Below are 26,423 nucleotides of genomic sequence, written 5' to 3' on the forward strand. Positions count from 1 at the left end.
GGAGAAAAACAAAACGGGCAGGACAAGTTGTACAGTGGTGCTTGAAAGTTTGTGAACCCTTTAGAATTTTCTCTATTTCTGCATAAATATGACCTAAAACATCATCAGATTTTCACACAAGTCCTAAAAGTAGATAAAGAGAACCCAGTTAAACAAATGAGACAAAAATATTATACTTATTTATTTATTGAGGAAAATGATCCAATATTACATATCTGTGAGCGGCAAAAGTATGTGAACCTCTGGGATTAGCAGTTAATTTGAAGGTGAAATTAGAGTCAGGTGTTTTCAATCAATGGGATGACAATCAGGTGTGAGTGGGCACCCTGTTTTATTTAAAGAACAGGGATCTATCAAAGTCTGATCTTCACAACACATTTGTGGAATTGTATCATGGCACGAACAAAGGAGATTTCTGAGGACCTCAGAAAAAGTGTTGTTGATACTCATCAGGCTGGAAAAGGTTACAAAACCATCTCTAAAGAGTTTGGACTCCACCAATCCACAGTCAGACAGATTGTGTACAAATGGAGGAAATTCAAGACCATTGTTACCCTGCCCAGGCGTGGTCGACCAACAAAGATCACTCCAAGAGCAAGGCATGTAATAGTCTGCGAGGTCACAAAGGACCCCAGGGTAACTTCTAAGCAACTGAAGGCCTCTCTCACATTGGCTAATGTTAATGTTCATGAGTCCACCATGAGGAGAACAATGAACAACAATGGTGTGCATGGCAGTGTTGCAAGGAGAAAGCCACTGCTCTCCAAAAAGAACATTGCTGCTCATCTGCAGTTTACTAAAGATCACGTGGACAAGCCAGAAGGCTATTGGAAAAATGTTTTGTGGATGGATGAGATCAAAATAGAATGTTTTGGTTTAAATGAGAAGTGTTATGTTTGGAGAAAGGAAAACACTGCATTCCAGCATAAGAACCTTATCCCATCTGTGAAACATGATGGTGGTAGTATCATGGTTTGGGCCTGTTTTGCTGCTTCTGGGCCAGGACGGCTTGCCATCCTCGATGGAACAATGAATTCTGAATTATACCAGTGAATTCTAAAGGAAAATGTCAGGACATCTGTCCATGAACTAAATCTCAAGAGAAGACGGGTCATGCAGCAAGACAACGACCCTAAGCACACAAGTCGTTCTACCAAAGAATGGTTAAAGAAGAATAAAGTTAATGTTTTGGAATGGCCAAGTCAAAGTCCTGACCTTAATCCAATCGAAATGTTGTGGAAGGACCTGAAGCGAGCAGTTCATGTGAGGAAACCCACCAACATCCCAGAGTTGAAGCTGTTCTGTATGGAGGAATGGGCTAAAATTCCTCCAAGCCGGTGTGCAGGACTGATCAACAGTTACCGGAAACCTTTAGTTGTAGTTATTGCTGCACAAGGGGGTCACACCAGAGACTGAAAGCAAAGGTTCACATACTTTTGCCACTCACAGATATGTAATATTGGATCATTTTCCTCAATAAATAAATGACCAAGTATAATATTTTTGTCTCATTTGTTTAACTGGGTTCTCTTTATCAACTCTTAGGACTTGTGTGAAAATCTGATGATGTTTTAGGTCATATTTATGCAGAAATAGAGAAAATTCTAAAAGGTTCACAAACTTTCAAGCACCACTGTACTTCTTGACCAGGGTTGGAATCTATGACCTCGGGTATTTTTACAAAAAAACAAAACAAAAAAACCCAAATCCATGCGGTGGCGTTGGAACCGATTGGTAGAACGAGGCTGAGTCTAGCCAAAAGCCCAGGGGGAGTGCGTTTCATGCTGGATCATGTATTTGACTTGCTTTGTGTTGTGCTGTGTTGTGTGGGTTAGAGCTCGTGCCTATAGGAGCGGTCTGATCAGATTCAGATCCAGCTCTACCCCTTGGACTTTTGGTTCTGCAGTGAGGTTTATCTCAATAGGTGAGAGTGTGAAGGACCTGATACTTCCTGAGCATAAAGTCTCACTGCTGAACCATCAGTCCTCAGCTCATGAATCTTCATGGAAATTCACCATGGTGGGGCGAGATCATTTATCTCCGAGAATTAAGAGCAGACAGGCTGCAAAGCTTCCTTAATGAGGAGTTATTCGTCGAATAACTTTTGGGGCTGCAAAAATTAGCCTTGAGATTGAAAAGCCTTTTTTCCCCCCCAAACATATGAAGCAGGCACTTGATACAGAGCAAGCTGAAAAAAACCCCTTATGAGTGCTAAATCCAGAAATCTGACTTAACATACAGCAGTGTTGTTGTCGAGTCCGAGGCCCGGTCTCGAGTCCCCAGTGTTCAAGTCCAAGTCATTAAAAACATTCAAGTCGAGTCCTAGAACAACACTCCAACCGCACCATTTGACGGTGGCCGTTTCAGCACCATTAACAGTAGGGTTGTTTTACAATCAGGGTACAAATTTTGTGTCACAGGGGTCCAAAATTCAAATAAAAACTATCAGATCTGCACTTTTGGAAATTAATACGCATATGAACGTAGGCATGTGTAATAGTTTGTATTATAACAAGATTAAGTGTAGCTTTAAGCAGGGCTGGGAGAAACAAATGAAGTGATTCTCGGAGAGGACTTTTTTTTTTTTTGACAATTCAGAATCCACTACTTCCATAGTGCTTTTAAATATAAGGCTGTAAGCTTTGTGTTAGTTGTCTCTAATATTTATGTCCCAATATCTTGACCACATTTTAGGATGAAAATAATCATTTTAGATATGTTGTTTTATATTGAAAAATTAGCTGTCTCGGAGAGGACATTTTTTTTGACACAATTCCATACTAATTTGATCAAAATCTGAAAACTTCCTGGCATTCAACATTAAAACTTAACTATGTTTCCAATGATATGGAACCAAATATGTGTTTTATGGTATAAAGAATGATTTAAGTGCATCCCTTTTGGAGCTACCTGTGGTCAAAAAAGCACTTTTTCTAAAGGACACGAGTAATTTTGCTAAATATGACACATATTGCCATACATTCACCAAAAATAACGTTATCACCAAATTTTTTTTGCATGGTAAATAGAGCTATCACAGGGCTACAATAAACAACCAAGTTTATTTAGTCAAGCCTTTTGATATTGAAGATAATAAGTGTTAAATGTCAGTTTTAGGCGGCACGGTGGTGTAGTGGTTAGCGCTGTCGCCTCACAGCAAGAAGGTCCTGGGTTCGAGCCCCGGGGCCGGCGAGGGCCTTTCTGTGCAGAGTTTGCATGTTCTCCCCGTGTCCGCGTGGGTTTCCTCCGGGTGCTCCGGTTTCCCCCACAGTCCAAAGACATGCAGGTTAGGTTAACTGGTGACTCTAAATTGACTGTAGGAGTGAATGTGAGTGTGAATGGTTGTCTGTGTCTATGTGTCAGCCCTGTGATGACCTGGCGACTTGTCCAGGGTGTACCCCGCCTTTCGCCCGTAGTCAGCTGGGATAGACTCCAGCTTGCCTGCGACCCTGTAGAAGGATAAAGCGGCTAGAGATAATGAATGAATGAATGAATGTCAGTTTTAGCTTGCGTACCCTGATTGTAAAACAACCCAGTAGTTTGTTCCTGAACATGATGTGTAAACAGGTGAATGTGCGTTCTCTTTATCAGGGAGTGCGAAGTATTCTGTCGGAGATGGTTGGGAGATGGATGGAAGTGCAGAAGGTGTGTTTATTAATCCAAGTGAAGACAGGTAAAGAATCCAGAACGGCAGGCAAAATCGTAGCAAAATAGGTTGAGCGAGGCACAAACAGGCTATCGTAGACTCGGCAGAATCAAAGACGAGAAACAGGAAATCAGAGATCAGGAAACCAAACAAGGAAATAAGGCTCAGTACTGTGTCAGCAATGCAACTCAATACTTCGCAAAGTAAGTGCGTTTTCACAGTTTTTATATAGGCGCGCTGATTGCACCTTAATCCTGTGCAGGTGAGAGTCATTTACGGCACGGGCGCGAGAGTCCGCTTGGCGCGCGCGCTGTCCGGAGCGCACCCAAGAGTCTATCTGATCCACGCACCAAGGCACGCAGGTGTGACACTCTTGCATGAAATTAGTACAAAAATTAATGTAGATATAAATATCTTACGCCAAATTATTATGGCACGTTACAAAAAAAATAAAGAAAAAATCCGGGTCCTCGTCTCCGGTTTACGAGTCCGAATGCAGTTAATGGACGAGTCAGAGTCAAGTCACGAGTCCTTAAAGGGCATATTCTGGACCAATTTCGGGGTTTTTTTTATATGAAAGTATGTCCCTTTACACACTCCACCAGAAGGGTAATTTTGCACAAGGCCATCTGTCTACAGCAGAAAAAAATAAAATAACAAAACACGTCTGGAAAAATCCCAAGGGAGTCTGGAGCCAGATTCGTGACGTCACCTGCGGAAGCGCCAGCAGGCTGCGAGAGCTTTGCATGGTTTCAGTGCACAGCCTGTGTAGACCAAGCGCTCCCATTTCTCTCTCATTGTCCGGTCTTTTGGGAAACGATGAGTACTAATCCCATCAAGATTGGTGTTGCTACACCCTCCTACGATACATCTGTTAACCATTTTAATAATTACGCGATAACGTTGAAGAAATTTGCAAAAAAACACCAGGTCGTTTTCTCATAAACAAACCAGCGCTGATGTAGGATTCAGAGGGAGGCGTCCCGCACGCGACGTCATGAAAATCAATGTTTCCCGGGAAATCCAAATGCCAAGTTTTTTCAGAGGCGGATCAATTCGCCTCAAATGGCTTGATTTCAACTGGATTTTTCTGGTATTGCGCAAGGTAAAAAAAAAACTGCACAAAATGCAAAATGTGACAGATATTTGACCAAAGTTTAATGTAAAATAGGAGAATTACATTGATCTTGCTCCTGAATTTACCCGTGATATGCACTTTAAAATTAGGGCTCGAGTCCGAGTCCCACAAGCTTGACGTACGGTATTTTAGGTTTAATATATGAGTTTTGACTGCATCACACTCGTCATTTGAGTGACAACAGCGACAAGGTCAAGGCTTTTTTTTTAATTTGTCATTTCAGCCATATACAGCTGGTACAGTACAGCGTTAAAACGAAACGACGTTTCTCCAGGACCATGGTGCTACATTAAACATCACAGGACAACGAATCACCAATACAGCAAAGTGCAACGAGGGCAACACTGCAGACAATAAACTACACAACCGATATAAAATGCAGAGTTGAGTGCATCTTGAGGTAGTGTCTGAAAAGGGAATACATAAATGTAAGCCGTGTGTGTGTGAGAGAGAGAGAGAGAGAGAGAGCGAGAGAGAGACATTGTAAACATTGCAAAGCAATAGTGCTGTATTGTCCACTGTGCAAAGATTGCAGTGATCAACAGTCTGTGAGTATCAGTCCAGTCCGTCAGAGTTGAGGAGTCTAGGGGTGTTCACACGGCACATATCTGCATCGATGCTGCACCGATGTATTTTGTTGCGATATATCTTACACCGGTGTAAATTTTGTGGAGCGTTCACACGTCACAAACCTGCTTACTAGAGAGAAGCGTGTTGGCACCGGTGCAGCCCCACGTGCGTTCACACGGCAGTTTTTGCGACCGTGCTATACGATAGTAATAATGCGGAAATGACATATGCGCATGCGTGAAAATGTACTTCCTTTTCCCGGTTGTCATGGCATCACCAAGCGCCGGGAAAACAACGTGGATGAAGACACCAGTGTTGCCAGATACTGCTGATGTTTTCCAGCCCAAAATATGTTCAAATCCGCCAAAATGCACTTAAAACCGCCCAATCTGGCAACACTGGAAGACACGCAGTTCTGTTGTTGTTGATATTCGCCATTTTGGAAGCGCAAAATACCAAGATGCAAATTATGCAATGCCCGTATGTAATCAACTCTCCTCACGTGTAGCGAGTCTACCCTGTAGCGTTCAGACGTCCCATTTTATATCGGTGCTGCTCCGCAAACTAGCATTTACTCCGGAGTAAATTTCTTAAACCACCTCCCGAGCAGGGTTAGATTTGCACCGGTTTAAGCAGCTTTCAGGGGCTACACCGGTATAACTTTGTACCGTGTGAACGCTCTACCTGGGGCAGCCCCGGTGCTACAAAGTTGCCGTGTGAACACCCCTTCTGATAGCATGTGGGAAGAAACTGTTAGTCTGGCTGTGAAGGTCTGAATGCTTCCGTACCTCTTTCCAGATTGTGAGGGGCCATCCACAATGCTGGCGGCTTTCCGGATGTAGCATGCGGTGAAAAATATCTGTGATTTGAGGGAAGAGAAACTCCGATGATCTTCTCCGCTGTCGGGTCTTGCGATCCGAGATGGTGCAATTCCCAAACCGGACCATAATGCAGCTGCTCAGAATGCTCTCAATAGTCCTTCTGTAGAATATAGTGAGGATGGGAGACTGGTTTTCCTCATCCTCTGGAGGAAGTAAAGACGCTGCTGGGCTTTCTTTACTATGGAGCTGGTGTTGAGGGACCAGGTGAGGTTCTCTGCCAGATGAACACCAAGGAATTTGGCGCTCTTGAAGTTCTCTACGAGTAAGCCGTCGATTATACAGCGGAGAGTGGTCACGCCATGCTCTTCTGAAGTCAACAACCATCTCTCGTTTTGTCCACGTTCAGAGACGGGTTGTTGACTCTGCACCGGTCCGATGCTGACTCGTCGTTCTTACTGATGAGACCCACCACAGTCGTGTCATCAGCAAACCTGATGATGTGGTAGTACATGACCGATGCCTGTGGGCCTTAAAAATATTTAACAGCTTCCTGTACGTATTTTTAATGAATTCTTTACATGAAACGGTTAATTTAATTATTTTGTCAATAATTTGACAGCTGGCTGGATCACAATGCAAATCCTGCATGTTTGCGTGGGATTAGAACTGAGCCCCCGGGCTGCTCGTGTATTTTGTTTACATTGAAATTTCAGTCAGTTTGAATAATTTATTAAATGGAATTGTTGTGGATGCAACAAAGTGGTCGTATGAGGCAGCAAAATTTAAACGATTTGCAAAAAATAATTAGTGCTAGGAAGTATGATTCGGATATTATCAGTAGTTATAAACATTTCAGTCGACTTTTCTATGTCTGGCGTGCGTATCCAGGCGAGATTTCACACCAGAATGATGGCGGGACATAAATGGCTCTCTGTCTAATTGATGTGTTTTATTTAGAGGATAACTTGCTGCGACTGAGTTAGGATTTGTTAAATCACAAGGCATTTGAAAGTAAGGATCATGTTGAGTTAATGTTGGATATTATTATACATACAGGACACTTTTCCGATGGAATAAAAACGTGTTCTATTCCCTTCTAGCGGGTTTCATTCATTTGGCTTGATAGCATGCAACATTGTTAGCATATCGCTTATCCTGCATGTATTACATCACTCTACCCAGTAGAGAATGAGTGTGAATATGGTTTACGATATTGCACGGTTGTCAAGACAGCATGACGTGTCACGTCGGAGCTGATGCGAATATCCAGTGAGGACGTTTTCTGCTGCGCATGCGCAGAAGCATGTCTTTGTTCACTGGGAACGAGGACGCGTTGAACACCCGAAAGGCTACCAAAACTTTATTAGGTGGTGTTCATGCATACTTGCAAGAGAAAAACATACCAACGGACATGGAAAACTGGAAGAGACACGTTGGAGACGTAAAACTTCTACGCTAGCGAGTGACTGATAATTTGGAAACAAACATGGGTGCCAGGTTTGCTTCGTGAAATACGAAAGATTTTGAGAGAATTTTGAAAGAAAAAGATGCGTTGAACACCCGAAAGATTTAGTAGTAGTAATAATAATAATTAATGATGGCTGATAGGGAGCGGCATGGTGGTGTAGTGGTTAGCGCTGTCGCCTCACGGCAAGAAGGTCCGGGTTCGAGCCCCGTGGCCGGCGAGGGCCTTTCTGTGTGGAGTTTGCATGTTCTCCCCGTGTCCGCGTGGGTTTCCTCCGGGTGCTCCGGTTTCCCCCACAGTCCAAAGACATGCAGGTTAGGTTAACTGGTGACTCTAAATTGACCGTAGGTGTGAATGTGAGTGTGAATGGTTGTCTGTGTCTATGTGTCAGCCCTGTGATGACCTGGCGACTTGTCCAGGGTGTACCCCGCCTTTCGCCCGTAGTCAGCTGGGATAGGCTCCAGCTTGCCTGTGACCCTGTAGAACAGGATAAAGCGGCTAGAGATAATGAGATGAGATAATGATGGATGGCTTTTTTTCGTGGCATCTATATAATAAGCGGCGAAGTTTGTTTGTCTTGAGTTAACGTCACCATTTCTCGACAGATTTTCACCAAATTTGGCAAGTAGGTCCGGGGATGACCCGGAATTTTTACAGATATAAACAAAATTCATGTACGGGCCCCAGGGATGTCCCTGAGGGGCACAACATCTACCCACTCCCTCCCTCAATGCCTTTTACGTTACATTTATCAACACAAACTTTTGACAGATCTTCACTAAACTTGGCACGTAGGTACAGGAGATTGTCACAATTTGGCAAAACTCAGAAATTCCATATTTGGGCCCCAGGGGGTCCCTGGTGGGCCCCTGGGTGGTGCATGTTTGGATTTTTGTCTTGGATTAACATCACCATTTCTCGATGGATCTTCACCAAATTTGACATGGAAGTCTGGGGGCAACCCAGAATTTTGCAAAACCCGGGCAATGCCGGGTAACCTGCTAGTATCAGATATATTCCATTCAGCTACTTGTCTTCGACACGTTCAGTATCATGCTAGCTGAATGGTGTATCTGATATGCCACGAAAAAAAGCCAGCCAGTATTATTTAAATATTTTATATGATGGTGTTGACCCTAAATGCTAATGTTTGTCCATCTGGTTTAACCCCCCCCCCCCCCTTTTTTTTTTCCTAAAAAAAAAATGTAGAGCGTATGTAAACAGTTCAGTCACAGATTGCTATCTGGATTAAATCAGTCTGTTTACTGTCAGTACTGCACTGCTGGGCGATTCTGTATCAAATCGGTCCGAACCAAACCACGGATTTTGGACGAGAACCTTTTTTGATGATTGGAGAAACGCCAATTTTTGACTTGGAACAGGGGTGTCCAAAGTTTTTTTTTTTTTTTTTTTTTTTTTTTTTTTTTCCCCCCCAAAAGGGGATCAGATTAGACCTCTTCACCATACCCTGGTCTGCTAAAAGTTGCAAAGCATTGGCCCACACGCCGTCCATCATATGTTTTAAGAGAAAAGACAGTTAGCATCTCTCTGTGGGCCACCTTTCGCCCTGGAGCCGGACCTTGGACCCCCTGATGTAGAATCAGAATCTGCAGTTTGGAGGCAAGGCAAGTTTATTTATATAGCACATTTCATACACAATGGCAGTTCAATGTGCTTTACAGAAGCAAAAACAGTAAACAATAGAGAAATAAAATTACATAAAATAATTTTATTTTTAATCTAAAACAATTAATTAAAAGAATTAAAAGAAAATAATAAGAATTAAACAACAGTAGAAATAAAATAATAAAATGCCAGAAAGAAAAAAGGAGAAAAAGAAACCAGTGGAATAAAATAGAATAAAATTAAAGTAAATTTAAAACATGCAGAGAAAGTAAAGATTATAAAAAATGTAAAAATATTAATTATTTAACAGAAAGCATCTGAAAACAGCTTGGTCTTTAACCTAGATTTGAAGCTGCCAACAGCAGGAGCATTTTTAATGTCCTCTGGCAGTTGGTTCCATAGCTGTACTGCATAGTAGCTAAAAGCTGCTTCACCACACTTTGTTTTAACAACTGGTTTTAATAGTAAATTTTTCTGTTGCGATCTGGTAGGGAGGTCCCGATGTCATGTTATCCCCCCCCAAGAACTCAACTTTTTGTCAATCTGTGTCACGCTACACGTTTTATGAGACATTTAGCTTCACTTCAGCTTGCAAATAAGTAAAATTGGGTGTGTGGTTTGTCCAATTACAAAGAAATCAGTCATCATTTTGTAACGAGTGAGACCGAACTCTATATATTTTTTTCCTAATGTATATGCTCACAAATGGTGGGGGGAAAAAATCAGCGCAATCTGAAATGGACTGATGGAAAAGTCATTTGGTTGATAAAACCTGGAATCACCCTGCTGTTAAAATCTGAAAGACCGCAAAGTTTGAGCAGTAATAGAACTTAATTATCTATCATTCACAATTATTCCATGAAATCGAGTCGTACATGAGCTGATGGCTGATGAGGCGCGTAGCACCGAGTCGGCTATAAGCCATGTACGACGAGATTGAGTGGAATAACTGTTTTATTCTATCCACATTCACTGGATTTTGAGAAACGGAGCATTTTTATTCACCCACATCCGCTTACCCACATACTGGGCCTCGGTCAGTATTTTCAAGACCTCGGTCACGGTATTTCACGATACGGACTGACCTTAAGCTGGTAAATAATATATTTATATTCAGGAAAAGCACCTCCATATATGTACTTCAGACATGTTGCGCCGATGAGCAGCACGTCGCTCTGTACAAGCGCTGCTTCTCATGAATGACGCCGTGTCCTTGTTTGGTCCTAAAGATTTTTGTGGGCAGGTTTTGCATCACTGAGCTCTGTTGGATCAGTTCCCTTAGCTTCATGTAACCTGGAACCAAATCGTTGCATTGAAAAATTTATTGCGGTGGATTTAGGATTTGGAGTATTTTGGGAACTTTTTGCAATACATTACATATATAATGGATTCCAGCAGCGGTGATTTGTCATGGGCCGCCTGAAATAGAACGACTGGTGTTAATTAATGTAAGATTAGGCATGCGTCATGAATAAAATATGGCCTTTTTTTTTTTTGTGGTGGTGCAGAGGAGGAGGGTGTTGGTCGGGGGCTGAGACGAACAGCTCCGACTGTCAGACATCTTGGATATTATATTTGAACCAAACCAGGATTGTAGAACAAACTCTCACCACCTGCTTCTGTCATATTGCATGATAACAAAGTAAACACACACACAGAGCTGACGTCCTTTTTTTTTTTTTTAGATATTCTTGCGCCTTTGTGTCTAATTTTTTGAGAAATGGCTGCCATAGTCTCTGAATGTCTCGAGACAGGAATAAGAGATGTGTGACTGGCTATGGATTTTATTGATCGTGTGTGAGAGAGTGATTCTTTGCAGAAAAGGGCTGTAGAGCTGAAAGGATTGTAAAGGATCCTACAGGCTGCATGTCCTTGAATACAAAGCGTATTTATTTGTTCTTCAAAATTGAATAGCTTCCAGTGAGGAAAGCCAGTCAAGCTCTGAGTCACGTCCCGTCAGCTTGGGAAGAAGCAGACGCTTTTATTGCTCTGAATGGAGAGTGATGAAGCAAGGAAATCCCACTGTAACGTGAACCACGAGCCACAGAGGCTGAACCTGCTGATTGTTTATAGATGAAGCAAATGGGAGAAGGTTGGTGCTATAGAGACCCGAGACTGTGAGACCTGAATGCCTGATCAGACCTTGGACGTGCCAGCCATTTCCTGTTCACTTAGCTCCTGAAATCCTGTGCTTAGGTTTGAGTCGATGTTTGTTTTTCAGATTTATTTTTTGACCTGGTTTAAATCCAAGCTCGAGTTATGAATTAGTTGGGTAGTTCTTCGGCAACGGAATGACATTCACAGCAAAACGCGATAACTTTTTTTAGTTTTACGGCCTTATTCTGTTGTGGACAGCCCCGGGTTTCACCGCCTGTTGAAGACGCTGGAGCCGCAATATACGGTAGACTCCCGTCATGCAGCCACTTTACAGTGAACAGTTATTCCATGAAATGGAGTCGTACACGAGCTGATAGCCAACTCTGTGCTATGCACCTCATCGGCTATAAAGCCTAGGTCACAACCGGACGTACGATTTTTTGGCCGTGCAATTTTTGGCGTTTCCCAAATCGCTGCGTTTTTGTTTTTTTTTGTTCGTGGAGAAAGACGCACGTTGGCCGTAAGTTTGTCTTGCAACCTGAAAAAAACGTAAGCGCCCGTAGAGTTTGTTTGACATGACAAAGAACCTCTGCGGCCAGTCTACGGCTCGAAAATCAGCACGTCACACGCGCGCCCTCCGTGCGTTTCTTGCGTTTTTTGCACGTAGACCGGCCGTAGGAGCACGTACGGCCGGTTGTGACCGAGGCATAAGCCATGTACGATGAGTCGAGTGAAATAATTGTTTTATTCTATCCACATAAAATGGATTTTGAAAAACCGAACACTTTTTTTTAATTTTTTACAAATTCGATAAATAAAAACTTTTTATACAAAACGTCCGACAAAATCATTTCCGCTTAGAATGTAAACAAACTGGCGAAATGACAGGAGCAATTTGTGAAAAATGCGATAATAATAATAATTCTTGAAAAATAAAAAAAAGATATGTTCTTACCATCAAATACTTTTATTCCATATTTTGTTGCTTTTTTTTTCTTCCATTTTTGGTTTTTTTTCGTCGTGTTGTTGTTCTTTAGTTTTTTTTTGCGGTTGGCAAACCAACTTAAAGGTGCATTACCGCCACCGACTGGGCTGGAGTGTGGAACAGGAGATATTGGGGGAAAGAAAAAAAACAACTGTTCTTTTAGCTATTTCTGTTTCTTTTAAATACTTTTAAGAATTTTTGGGGTTTTGTTTTCGAGTAGAGTTTTTCTTTCGTCCTCGGTTGGTTCAGCAACATGCGCTGCCATTTTGTTTTTCTCCACTCACAGTATATGAGCTCATATCCTAGTACCTAGTTGGGTAGTTCTTCAGTAATGGAATGACATTCACAGAAAAATGCATAATTTTTTTTAAGATATTTTTTTGGGCTTTTTGCACCTTTATTGGATAGGACAGTGTAGAGACAGGAAATGAGCTGGAGAGAGAGACGGGGAGGGATCGGGAAATGACCTTGGGCCGGAATCGAACCCGGGTCCCCGGATTTATGGTATGGCGCCTTATCCACCTGAGCCACGACGCCCCCCCCCCTTTTTTTTAACCGACTGAGAAGAAGGTTATCATTAAAAAAAAGAAGGTTAATATTAAAAAAAGGTTATACCTGCATTCGACCATGAAACCAAAGCCCAAGTAGTGTTGTCAGTGAGCCCAGCGAGTTGATTAGCAATAACGTGATTTCTGGACTTGGGTCACATTTTTTTTGTGAACATTTTAAATATTTTCTTTTATGAAGAGGTAGTATACTGCACTATATGAGCTAAAGTTTGATGCAATTTTAGTATTTATTGTTGGAAATACTCCTGTTGTCTGCTGTGTTCAAACTGACAAACAAGTTTTGTTTGTGATCTTTGCTATGTTCAGGAAGTGTCCTAAACTTAGCAAATAATAAAATAAACATAAGTGCTCTGAGAGCACAATATCCCCCGCTGGCAACTCGGCCATAACTCTGGTAAAATGCGACTGAATTGAACGAAATTGCAATATGCGTATTACCGACATATAACAAAGAATCCTGTCAAGTTTCATGAAATTCCTCTAAAAATTGAGAGAGGAGTTGATTTCAGAAGGCGAGTACCCTTCCTGGGATGGACATCGCCACGACATAATCCCCCTCCGGGCCTTTCAACCAGTGAGGGATAAAAATTGTGAGGGAAGTTGATTTCAGAAAGCAAGCACACCTTGATGAAATTGCCAAAGTACAAGTTTGTTAATAATCAAGCGCATAACTCTGGTAAAATTTGCCCAAATTAAATGAAATTTCAATATGCGTATAACGGTCATATAACAAAGCCTTCTGCCAAGTTTGGTGAAATTCCTCCACAAACTGTGAGAGGAGTTGATTTGAGAAGAACGTACACCCTCATGAAATTGTCAAAGTGCAAATTATTTAATCAAGGGTCAAAACTCTGGTCAAATTTTCACAAAATTAAATCACAATATGCATATTACTGTCATATAACAAGGCCTTTTGCCAAGCTTCGGGAAATTCGTCCAAAAATTGAGAGGAGTTGATTTCGGAAAGCAAGCGCACCTTCATGAAATTGTGAAAGTATAAGGTTGTTAATCAACGGCTGTAACTCTGGTAAAATGCGACCGAATTGAACAAAATAACAACATGCGTACTACCAACATATAACAAAGCCTTTTGCTAAGTTTGGCGAAATTCCTCTACAAATTGTGAGAGGAGTTGATTTCAGAAGGAAAACGCACTCTCTTGAAATTGTCAAAGTATAATTTTGTTAATCAAGCGCTGTAACTCTGGTAAAACGTGACCCAATTTAACGAAATAATGTGTGTTACTGACATGTATAACAAAGAATCCTGCCAAGTTTCATGAAATTCCTCCAAAAATTGAGAGAGGAGTTGATTTCAGAAGGCGAATACCCTTCCTGGGATGGACATCGCCACGACATAATCCCCCTTCGGGCCTTTCGGCCAGTGAGGGATAAAAATTGTGAGGAAAGTTGATTTCAGAAAGCAAGCACACCTTGATGAAATTGCCAAAGTACAAGTTTGTTAATAATCAAGCACATAACTCTGGTGAAATTTGCCCAAATTAAATGAAATTTCAATATACGTATAACGGTCATATAACAAAGCCTTCTGCCAAGTTTGGTGAAATTCCTCCACAAACTTGTGAGAGGAGTTGATTTCAGAAGAACGTACACCCTCATGAAATTGTCAGAGTGCAAATTATTTAATCAAGGGTCAAAACTCGGGTCAAATTTTCACAAACAAAACTAAATCACAATATGCGTATTACCATCATATAACAAGGCCTTCTGCCAAGCTTCGGGAAATTCGTCCAAAAATTGTGAGAGGAGTTGATTTCGGAAAGCAAGCGCACCTTCATGAAATTGTGAAAGTATAAGGTTGTTAATCAAGGACTATAACTCTGGTAAAATGCGACCGAATCAAACAAAATAACATGCGTACTACCGACATAACAATGCGTTTTGCCAAGTTTGGCGAAATTCCTCTACAAATTGTGAGAGGAGTTGATTTCAGAAGGAAAACGCACTCTCTTGAAATTGTCAAAGTATAATTTTGTTAATCAAGCGCTGTAACTCTGGTAAAATGTGACCCAATTTAACGAAATAATATATGTGTTAATGACATGTATAACAAAGAATCCTGCCAAGTTTCATGAAATTCCTCCAAAAATTGAGAGAGGAGTTGATTTCAGAAGGTGAGCACCCTTCCTGGGATGGACGGACGGATGGACGGACCTCCTTCTTCGGGCCTTTCGGCCAGCGGGGGATAAAAAGGGAGTTCATATATGTATTTGACTGCTTGTATTCATTGATGAAAACATAGCCATGTGCAGTAATATGGAAAATTGAGGACACAGTGCATCGTGATCTCGAATCGAATCATGAGACCAGTGAAGATTCACAACCCTACAGTTCTCCGAGTCCTGTTTGAGGCACTGGTCTGAGCATGACCTGATAAAACTGAGAGACTGGGATTTCGCCTGCTTATCACTTTGACTTTGAATTCAGGAGGGTCAGGCAGACCTGTGGGTAATGCAAATGTTCTCCAAACTGAAGCACATGGGATATCACCATTACTCTTCGTCAGCCATGTTGAGTAATGGCATAAACAAAGGTTGTGGTGTGGCTGCTTTAGTTCAGGTTAAATAATGATTTAAAAAAAAAATTAATTTCTACTCTTTAAACTGAGATTTCGGCGTGTGCTAATGTAGAGTGGGCGACGTTACTGTTTTGTGCCTTCAGGCTGTGTTTGCCATTTCTTGCTTGGAAAAAAAAATGCAATGCGTTTTTCCTTTTTTGACCGCTTCATCATTTCCTATCCATCATTTAATTCCCCGAGTGTGGTCTGTCAGTGTGGAAGAGTCAGCAAGCCAAGCCGGTGCGTGAGGCTGGGTTCATTGATGCAATAGGCAGGGAATTGATTCTCTGTTCACCCTGAGCGTCAGGACGGACACTTCTGCGCTCACCTCCTTTGCACAGAATCGATTTCTCATGCAGAATGGAGCAGTAAACACGCCGACCCTCCCTCCTCTGTGCTCGCCTCGTTCTGGCTCAGGAGTTCAGCCGTGTCATGGGAATTCTGGTGCAGTTTCTTCCAGCATAGCATTGAGCAGAGTGAGTGAAAGGCTGGCGGTAAACGGACGCCCTGTTTCAGTCTCCCTCGCCATCTGTTTGTTTGCGAAGCCGCAGTCTACTAGTAGTGTGGAACAAGCTTTTGTTCGGTGGGGGAAAAAAAAAAAAAGCACAACACATCAGATCTGATACCCTGCTTGAGAAGGCCCTGGGGAATAAATCTGCCAACCAGACAAGCATGGGCATCCCTGCAATTCATTTGCCTTCGAAATCCGTGGAAAATGTACTTGTTTGTAGGAGATTCGACGTGTTCTGTTGGCAAATGTTTCCAGGCCTGGGATAACGGTATTGTAAGTTAGGACAGTCCAAACATCGTATATTTTTCTGACTGATCACCTTTATCTTGTCCTGATGGGCGTGGTCCCTTACAAGATAACTCCGCCCCTATCCACAAGGCCTGATGACTCACTAAATGGTTTGATGAGAATGAAAATGATGTAAACTATTAGCTACAATTTTTCAAATCTCCATAAACCCTCTGAACCCATGGGCCATTTTGGACCAGAGTATTCCATCACATTCTCCACCACCATCATCAAAACACCAGTTGAAGGAATATCTTTCAGAAGAATGGTCTTCATTCCTCCTGGACAGTTCGAGACTTGGAGAATCCATGACAAGGTTTACTGAAGTTGTTCTGGTGGCTTGTGGTGGAGCAATATCTGACAACCCCACTTTATGTTGGATTTTCCCTTAATTTGTCATCCATCTTTATTACCTACATCTTTGTTTATGGTGGTGTAGTGGTTAGCGCGGTCACCTCACAGCAAGAAGGTCCTGGGTTCGAGCCCCAGGGCCGGCAAAGGCCTTTCTGTGTGGAGTTTGCATGTTCTCCCCGTGTCCGCGTGGGTTTCCTCCGGGTGCTCCGGTTTCCTCCACAGTCCCAAAGACATGCAGGTTAGGTTAACTGGTGGCTCTAAATTGACCGTAGGTGTGAATGTGAGTGTGAATGGTTGTCTGTGTCTATGTGTCAGCCCTGTGATGACCTGGCGACTTGTCCAGGGTGTACCCCGCCTTTCGCCCGTAGTCAGCTGGGATAGGCTCCAGCTTGCCTGCGACCCTGTATAGCAAGGGTCATCAAACTCCGGCCCGCGGGCCGACTCCGGCCCGTCACCCCCCTTTGACCGGCCCCCCAGCCCCTCTGCCCCCCACCACTTGAACCGGCCCTATGAGGCAATCCCCAAAAGTGGTCATGGCCTATTTTTTTTTTATTTTTTATTTATTTTTTATTTTTTTAAAGATATTTTTTTGGGCTTTTTGCACCTTTATTGGATAGGACAGTGTAGAGACAGGAAATGAGCGGGAGAGAGAGAGACGGGAAGGGATCGGGAAATGACCTCGGGCCGGAATTGAACCCGGGTCGCCCGCATTCATGGTATGGCGCCTTAACCACCTGAGCCACAACGCCCCCATGGCCTATTTTTTTAAATTGCTTTTTGGCAAATAATAACATGTCTGCATCTTGTATTTTGTTGATTTTATCAATTAAAATTGATATTTAGTTATAAAATGAGCTATTCATATTTTCCGAATTTTCTTCATATGCTCGCGATCAAGCAGTGACAGGCAGCGCACGCGCAGAGAACTGTCAGTGTTCAGGACAGCAAAATGGCTAGCGGTCAGCGAAAAGCTGACAGAGAGTGCAGAGTTTTTAAAGAACAGTGGACCACCGATTATTTTTTCGTTCAGTGTAAGGACCGTGCAGTTTGTCTTGTATGTAAAGAAAGTGTGTCGGCTTTCAAAGAATATAATCTGCGTCGTCACTATGAAACCCGCCACAAAGAGTATGCTAGTTTGCGAGGGCAAACAAGAGAAGACAGGATTCGGAGGATGAAATGCGGACTGGCTCCACAACAGAATGTATTCCTTCGCTAAACCCAGATCAACCAGGCTGCTGTCCGAGCTAGCTATAAGGTAGCTCACCTACTAGCTACCCATGGAAAGCCGTTTACTGATGGGGACTTTGTTAAAGTATGCATGCTTGCTGTGGCCGAGGAGGTGTGTCCCGACAAGAAGGATGCGCTCAACGCGGTGAGTCTGTCCGCACCTACTATGACCAGGCGAACCAAAGATTTGGGGGACAACGTGTATGACCAGCTGAATGACAAAGCGTCAGAATTCGAGTTTTTTGCTTTGGCCATGGATGAGAGCAATGGCGTGCAGGACGCAGCACAACTGCTGTGATCTATTGCTCATATTATAATTTCACTGTTTTTTTAATGTATTTATTTTATAGGCCTATTTATTTGACCTTTATTAAGTGCTGCACACAATTATTATTAATATCAACAGGCCTACCTACAATTTATAATTTTCCACTCACCTTTGCCAGTGTCAATCACCTCAACTTAGGCAGATGTTTCTTACCTTGACAGCTTTGATGTTATTTTTATTAGAAAAGAAATAAATGGAATATCTGTGGTATTTCAAATTAAAACAAAGTGTGAAGACTCGATTACTACTTTTGCAAACCACTAGTAAAGATAAACAAATATGTGCCAGGAATCAAGTGGGGATATAGTAGTGTTGATATAGTAGTGTTGATATAGTAGTGTTGATATAGTAGTGTTGATAGAGTAGTGTTGATAGAGTAGTGGGGATAGAGTAGTGGGGATAGAGTAGTGGGGATAGAGTAGTGGGGATAGAGTAGTGGGGATAGAGTAGTGGGGATATAGTAGTGTGGATATAGTAGTGGGGATGGCCGTGCCAGGCTAGTAATCTCTACTACACAATGAGGCCTGCTGGTGGTCATATTTGTCTGGGTCATACAATTCTATGTTATATAGCTGACCCGACCCCGGCCCCCCATCACAGTCAGGAACGACAATGTGGCCCCCAGAGAAAAAAGTTTGATGACCCCTGCTGTATAGGATAAGCGGTTACAGATAATGGATGGATGGAAGATCTTTGTTTATTAGTGAGAAGAAGGAAATGAATCTGGTTTCTCCTGGTCATTGGTTAGATTGGGGGTTACGGTAGAGAGGGAATTGTTTCTATTAGTTTGAAGGGTTAGGATGGGTTGGGATTCTCAAATGTGAGTCCTGAAAAAATGTGCAAGAGCTGTTTTAGCTGATTTCAACTGCATTTGTGTGTTTCTTTCTTCTGTTGGTCCTGACCAATCAAGATTTCAGTTCCCAGTCTTGTCTACGAAAAACAACCCAATAGACTGTAAAGAGAAAAATAAAAGAAATACTGCCTGGCCGAAAATCGCTCGTGTTCCTTGGTTGAAAGTAGCAGTGTGGTCATTTGGATTGCATTGCATTTACAGTATATAAATAAATTCATTCCTATTTGTCAGCCCGAGGTTTGAGACTGGGATGAAGGTTCACATTCCAGCAGGACAGCGACCCTAAACATGCTGCTAAAGCTACTGTACATTGGGGTGGTTTAAAGGGAAAGATTTAAAAGTCTTGGAATGGCCTAGTCAAAGCCCAGACCTCAATCCAATTGAGAATCTGTAGCATAACTTGAAGATTGCTGTACACCAACTCAACCCATCTAACTTGAAGGAGTTGGAGCAGTTTTGCCTTGAGGAATGGGCAGAAATCCCAGTGGCTAGATGCGCTAAGCTAACACAGACATACCCCAAGAAACTTGCAGCTGTAATCGCAGCAAAAGGTGGCTCTACAAAGTATTGACTTGGGGGGGAGATGAATACCTATGCACACCAGATTTCTGTTTTTTCATCTTATTGTTTGTGTCACAATAAAACAGTTTTCACTTTTAAAGTGGTAGGCACATTGTGTAAAGCTGGGCATACACTGTGCGATTTTTTTATTTTTTTTTTCTTTCAATCACGGTATTCAGCTGCTGCTCACACTGTACGAGTGAATCGCAGGGGTAAACAGCACGCAGCTTACGATTCCTGTTCTCACACTATACGATCCGATGCTCGGATCCGATGCTCAGGATTTCAAACAGGTTTGATTTCATCCGATCGATCGGGAGGAGGTCGTGAGGTGTTAATCGCTTGTCGTTACCCCATGTATACTACATGATCCAAGACGCACGATTGAGCCAAAACTTGGCCCGATCTCCAAAATAGTCGCACGAGTGAAAATCGTGTCAAAATCGGGCCAAAAATCGCACAATGTATGCCCAGCATAAATCAAATGGTGCTAACTCCCCAAAAATCCATTTTAATTCCAGCTTTTAACGCGACAAAACGGGACAAACACCAATGGGGTAGCCTAGTAAACTAGACCCACCCGCCTAGTGGCCAAAAATATTTTTGCCTAGCGAGTGGGTCTAGCCTCGCACCATATAAACAAAAACACCCCGGGCATCAAATCGTGCCCGCCAATCACAACGCAAGGTTTTTGTTTGGATTCTTTGGGCGGGCTTTTGCAGGAGTGACGACAAGGCTGCGCGACGCTGGAGAAAGCACAACAGGAAAGATGGCTACGGCTAGTGAACAGCGCGCGTTTGACTCCGCTTTGGAATCAGTTTTAGAAGAATTAGACTTGGAGTTTTCGTTGAAACATGAGCAGGAAGAGGCTCTCCGCTCATTCCTTTTCAAGAAGGACGTTTTCGCTGTTTTGCCGACCGGCTATGGCAAAAGTCTGATCTACCAGCTGGCTCCGCTCGTAGCCAAAAGGATGGGGCTAGTTTGTGCAGTACGAAGAATTAATAAACAGCTTTGAAACATTACTTTTTGATTGTTTCTTATTTTCCCGTTATTTTAAATTTAAGGGAAATTATTTCACCAAACACCACTAAATAAAAACTCTCAAAAACAGTTTAAGAAAACACTTGAAAAACACTTGAAAAAAAAGTGTATGTTAAGTATGTGGTACAGACTCCAAACTTGTGGTCATTATCTCCAAACTTCTTAATATCTAGAACCTGTTTATTAATTAATACGCATTTTGAAAAATTATTTATTTCAAGGCCTCCCTCACTGCTTTCTGTCGCTCTGACTACGTCACAGTCACTGTTGCGCTGATTGGTCAGAGCGTTGGCCTATACGCACAGAGACAGTTTGAAAGACAGCGGTTTGTTCCACCCCCACCCTTCAGAAATGTCTACGGATCGAGGCCAGACTTTCACTACGTTCACACTGCAGGCTGAAGTGACTCAAATCCGATTTTTTTGCCCATATGTGACCTGTGTCCGATCTTTTATTGACAATATGAACGACACAGATCCGATTTTTTTCAAATCTGACCCAGGCCGTTTGGATATGTGGTCCTAATTCCGATTCCTATCTGCTCTTTTCATATGCGACTTCAGTCTGAACCGCCAGGTCGCATTCATCCGACTTGCACGTCATCAACAAGCCACAAACGTCACTATTCTGCGCTGAAGTAGGCGGCGGGTCTCTCAAAAAAAGTTACAACAACATGGCTTTGATGTTCCTTTGAACAGAGGTTGCAGTCACTACCCCGCAGAACGCCTGAGCCAAAACCCTTGCTCTCTTCCTTCTCAACCGCCTCCTTAACATCAGGCTATTGTGCATGTTCTGGCTCCGTCGCAACAACAACTGCATCATCGCCAGGTACTCCATGCCGGCTACTGTCATACACAGGAAACTTTAGGTTACTTCCGTAAACACTGGCCATGCTCACTGCGTGTGACGTCGTCGTATCCTGCAACACGCATGTGGAACACTTTTAGGTCGCTTTTCGTTCATACTGAGGATCACATACAAGTCGCATATATTTGTTAATGTGAACGACCTCACAAAAAAATCGGATTTCACAAAAAAATCGGAATTGAGCGTTAAGCCTTGCAGTGTGAACGTAGTGTAAATATTCACATTTAGTCTGGCTTGCCAGGCTACCAATGGGGATGAATATTTTTGCAAGACACTGTCGGTACATAGCCATTGCTGAGGAAAGAATTGCTTGAAATATGGTTTGCCATAGATGCTTGACAATTTTCTCAGTGGTTGTTTCACTCTTGTAAAAAAAAAAAAAATGCAATTTATAGGGGACATGACGAAAAGAATATTTTCCCCAAAATACTTTCATTCCTAGTCGAATAAATTGTAGCGGCACCCTCGACTTTTTAATCTGGAGCTGTATCATATTCATTACACCGTGTTGTTAGTTTTACCCACGCCTCATTACATGGCCCTAGTTGACTGAAAATGACCAGCTTTTCTCTTTCAGCTTTGGGTAATTAGCAAAGCAGTCACACATGATGCACACATCTCTCTGTGCTCTCTCCGTTTAAAAAAAAAAAAAAAGACGAGACCTGAAGTTGAATAATTAAGCCTCCGAGCCCTCTCCTAACCTTAATGAGTGTGGTCTGGAAACAAGGGGTTTATTTGCATCTTGTTCTGATGGAGCAGGCAGGTGACAGATTGAAATAAGGGCCCCACTTCACCTTGATGCTGTATGACCAGGCGCAAGTGCATGCCCACGGGTGACACGCCTGGCAGCTTAATTATACCTAATGACAAAGACGAGCTCTCCGGAACATTTGAACGCTCCAACCCTAACCCGCAATGTCATAAATCAGTGCAGGCTAGACTTTAATTTTCTCCTGCACAAACCGGGAAGATTGGACAGCAATCTGACGCCCAGACGCGAGGTTATAATTTCGGCTTATTTTTGCCGGGTGAACGGAAACTCGCTGTGTGTGAATTGTCTGGCGTGCTTGGTTAATAGCCGTGTGGGTAAATGAGCGACTTGTACATGATGTGAAGTGCCTGGAAATGAGGAGTCATTAGTAGTGGTCAATAACATGTATACTTTTTTTTTTAAGCTGTGTCGTGAATTATTAAAGTGGAACCATTGAAAATGTTTTGCCGTTGAGTTGAATGGACTCTAAAGCCGTCATATTTCAATCGCAGCGTTATAGTTATGGCTCAGCATGTTCATCCTTCATTGTTGTTGTGTTTTCGGCTGCGGCAGTTAGCCTTAGCACCGGATATCCTGCAATCGTCCTGAAATCCAATCTGACCCTCCAGTTTCATTTCCTGCTGTGCTTTTGTACCGATACTGACTTTTTGAGAAATGGAGCAGCTCACTGCCTTAACCTGACGTCATTCCCTTTTGTGTGTGTGTCGGAGAGAGGGAGGGAGGGAGGGAGAGTGAGTGTGTGAAGTGTTCTAATCCATCCTAATTAAAACACTTTCAGTATGCGTATGTAGATTTTTGAAGCTCTAATCTTGATAATAATGTTGTATTTGAGCCGTCAATCTATAAACAGCCCGTCATCAGTCACCATAGCAAGGCTGATGCAGAATTAAAGCTCGTTTTAATACACAACACCCCCACCCCCCCACCCCCCCCGTGAATGATGGAAGAGGGTCAAGTACCCAGTCGGCTGGGATCCTGTCTTATAAATCAATATCTTGGCAGACAGTAAAACTGCTGCTAATGTGCTAATGCAGTCGCTTACCCAAAGCCAAGAAGGAGAAAGGAACCCATTACGCATCTGAGATTTTCTTCTCAACATCACTGAACATTTTTCAGTACTCCTGCTGATCTTAGGATTAAATATTACGTAACGACTTGTGTATAATTGCATCGTTTTTTCGCGGTCCGGTTTCCATCAAATCCTGCGTTCTGATTGGCTGGCGAGCGGGTCCGTATCCTACGATACGGACCCCAGTTACGGACCCCGGACACGGACCTCTGGCGACTCTCTCGTTCACAACAACAACAATCATCATAGCAATTTTTGTCAACATTTATTTTCGCGTTTCTCAGGAGAATAGCATTAATTGTACAGCATGGATAGCGATAACGACAGTGTTCACAGCGAAAGCGAGTTTTGCTACCCTGATGAAGACGAGATAAAAGAAAACATTTCAGGAGAAAGCTGTTGCTAACGCCGAGCAAAAACATGGCTGAATCCTGAATGACTCAATTTTGTATAAATAGGGGACTACATAGGCGGCAAAATGTAGTTTTTTTTTTCCTGCCATGGAAGTGCACTTGTATACCGAGGAGGAAGCCATTTGCATTACAGCCGTGAATGAGGATTCAAAATGGCGGCTCGGCTCGGTTTTCCCTTTCGGGCACTCTCGTTTTCTGTTAGAATTTGGTAAAGAAAAATATATATATATTATTTACCAGTTTAAGGTCGGCCCGTATGGTGAAATACCGTGACCTCGGCCTTGAATACTGACCTCGGCCCAGAGGGCCTCGCTCAGTACTTTCAAGACCTTGGTCTCGGTATTTCACGATACAGACCTCCCAGCTGGTAAATAACATGTATATTTCCTGGCGTACAGGTTTACATCCCATCATTCCATTAGAGAAAATAAAAAGGCACCGACAGCGTCTGGTTAACATATCCTGCAGCATCAGTAACAGAACAGTATGAGACCAAGCTCTTCAGTGTCATTTTTACTGACAAACATTTCCTCAACCTGGAAAGCTTTGTCTTTGGTGGGGTTTACATTAGACCGTATCAGCGGATCATCAGATTAACGTTTTTAAAACGATTAGTGTGCACACAGCAACGCCAATACACGATTCGCGTGCACACAGCAACGCCAATACACGGATATGATCGACTCCGCAGGCATCCTGCGCTCCAAATCACTCCGCCCTAAACAGCGAGTGCCCTCTGGAGGGTGCGCACGCCGGCCCTGCGCAGCTCAGAGCGCGCGAGTGAAGCGCACGAGCAGTGATTCGGGACTGAGCCGCTGTGTGTGTGATCCCAGCGCATATCACTTACCACTTGCAAGTGGAAGGATGGCAAGCCTAAAGACAATCATAACTACACAATGGGCAGTATTTGCATCAGTATTTGCAGTATTTTCATACTTTTATACTCTTTAATGAAAGGTGATACAAGGCGGAAGTCCGCGCCGTTTTTCAGCAGTCGCGTCACATGACCAACGCCAGCGAATCAGGAAGGTGGATGTCACAGTGACGTTGTCCAATGACGACGCCAGCTAGAGCTCAGCACAGCGTATCCGCGTATTCTCAATGTTTACACAGCACCGGACCAGACACGATCTGGATTGAATACGTGGACGCTGGCGGATTCCCGTTTCCCGGCGTTTCCAGGTGTTTTAATGTAAACGGACAGTGCATCCGCGAAGAAAACGAGACAGATACGGTCTAATGTAAACTTGGCCTTTGTCTCACTCGTTCTTCATCCTTCACACAAATGCCCATCCTTTTCATCCTTCGCCCGACCATTTTCACACAGGTTCACAGCCTTGTGTTAAGTGGAAGGTATTCAAGTTCATACCTTGAACTAGATCTCTTCCCTTGTGTGGACTTTCTGAAAGGGTTATTTTTCTAGCAGGAGTATCGGAAACTCCGGGTGAACGGTGAATTAAACCAGGAAAAGAAAGGTAATAAAAGTGTGAATGGACTGGTGACCTTATAGGATTTGTTTTGTGATTAGCTAGAAAACTGCGAAAGGTAGAATTTCGAGATTTGTTAAACTATTCATGTAATGACATGAGAGTGATTTCGATTGACCGTTGACGAAGTTCCTTTTGACCAACAACTGATAGAGCTCAAGATTACCTCATAGCTCCGCCGGATCTAAACGCACTCGACAGTAGTTTAATGAACTAGCTAAATATGGAGAAGAGTGAAGAATTTAATGAGACATTCTTCCCCCTCTGCCAACTGTGGATTATTTAAATAATGTTGACTGGTGTTGAGTGGTATATCAGATATATTCCATTCAGCAAGCATGATATTGAACGAGTCGAAGACGAGTAGCTGAATGGAATATATCTGATATATCATGAAAAAAGCCAGCCAATATTATTATTATTACTATTATTATTATTAATATTATGCATACACATTTGATGGAACAATTATAGATTTTACAAAAAGTTAAGAATGGGGGGGTAACTTACCAGTACCGAATGCTGATTCTGATCGAATGTAATTCAATGTTCTGTCAATCCAATGTACTGTACAAAAGGGGTGTTCACACGTCACATATTTGCATCGATGCTGCACCGATGTATTTTGTTGTGATATATCTTACACCGGTGTAAATTTTGTGGAGCGTTCACACGTCACAAACCTGCTTACTAGAGAGAAGCGTGTTAGCACCGGTGCAGCCCCACTTGCGTTCACACGGCAGTTTTTGCGACCGTGCTATACGATAGTAATAATGCGGAAATGAAATATGCGCATGCGTGAAAATGTACTTCCTTTTCCCGGTTGTCATGGCATCACCAAGCGCCGGGAAAACAACGTGGATGAAGACACCAGTGTTGCCAGATACTGCTGACGTTTTCCAGCCCAAAATATGTTCAAATCCGCCAAAATGCACTTAAAACTACCCAATCTGGCAACACTGGAAGACACGCAGTTCTGTTGTTGTTGATATTCGCCATTTTGGAAGCGCAAAATACCAGGATGCAAATTATGCAATGCCCGTATGTAATCAACTCTCCTCACGCGTAGCGAGTCTACCCCTGTAGCGTTCAGACGTCCCATTTTATAATCGGTGCTGCCCCGCAAACTAGCATTTACTCCGGAATAAATTTCTTAAA

At 42.7% G+C, this 26,423-nt stretch overlaps 1 protein-coding gene across 4 annotated transcripts in view; it reads left to right on the plus strand.

The window, feature by feature from the left end:
* The window catches only part of grip1 (glutamate receptor interacting protein 1), a 766,317-nt gene that overhangs the window by 128,540 nt on the left and 611,354 nt on the right, over positions 1-26,423 (plus strand). The gene's annotated exons all lie outside the window — the stretch shown is intronic.

This window comes from Neoarius graeffei, chromosome 21, assembly GCF_027579695.1.
Source record: "Neoarius graeffei isolate fNeoGra1 chromosome 21, fNeoGra1.pri, whole genome shotgun sequence".
Taxonomy (NCBI): domain Eukaryota; kingdom Metazoa; phylum Chordata; class Actinopteri; order Siluriformes; family Ariidae; genus Neoarius; species Neoarius graeffei.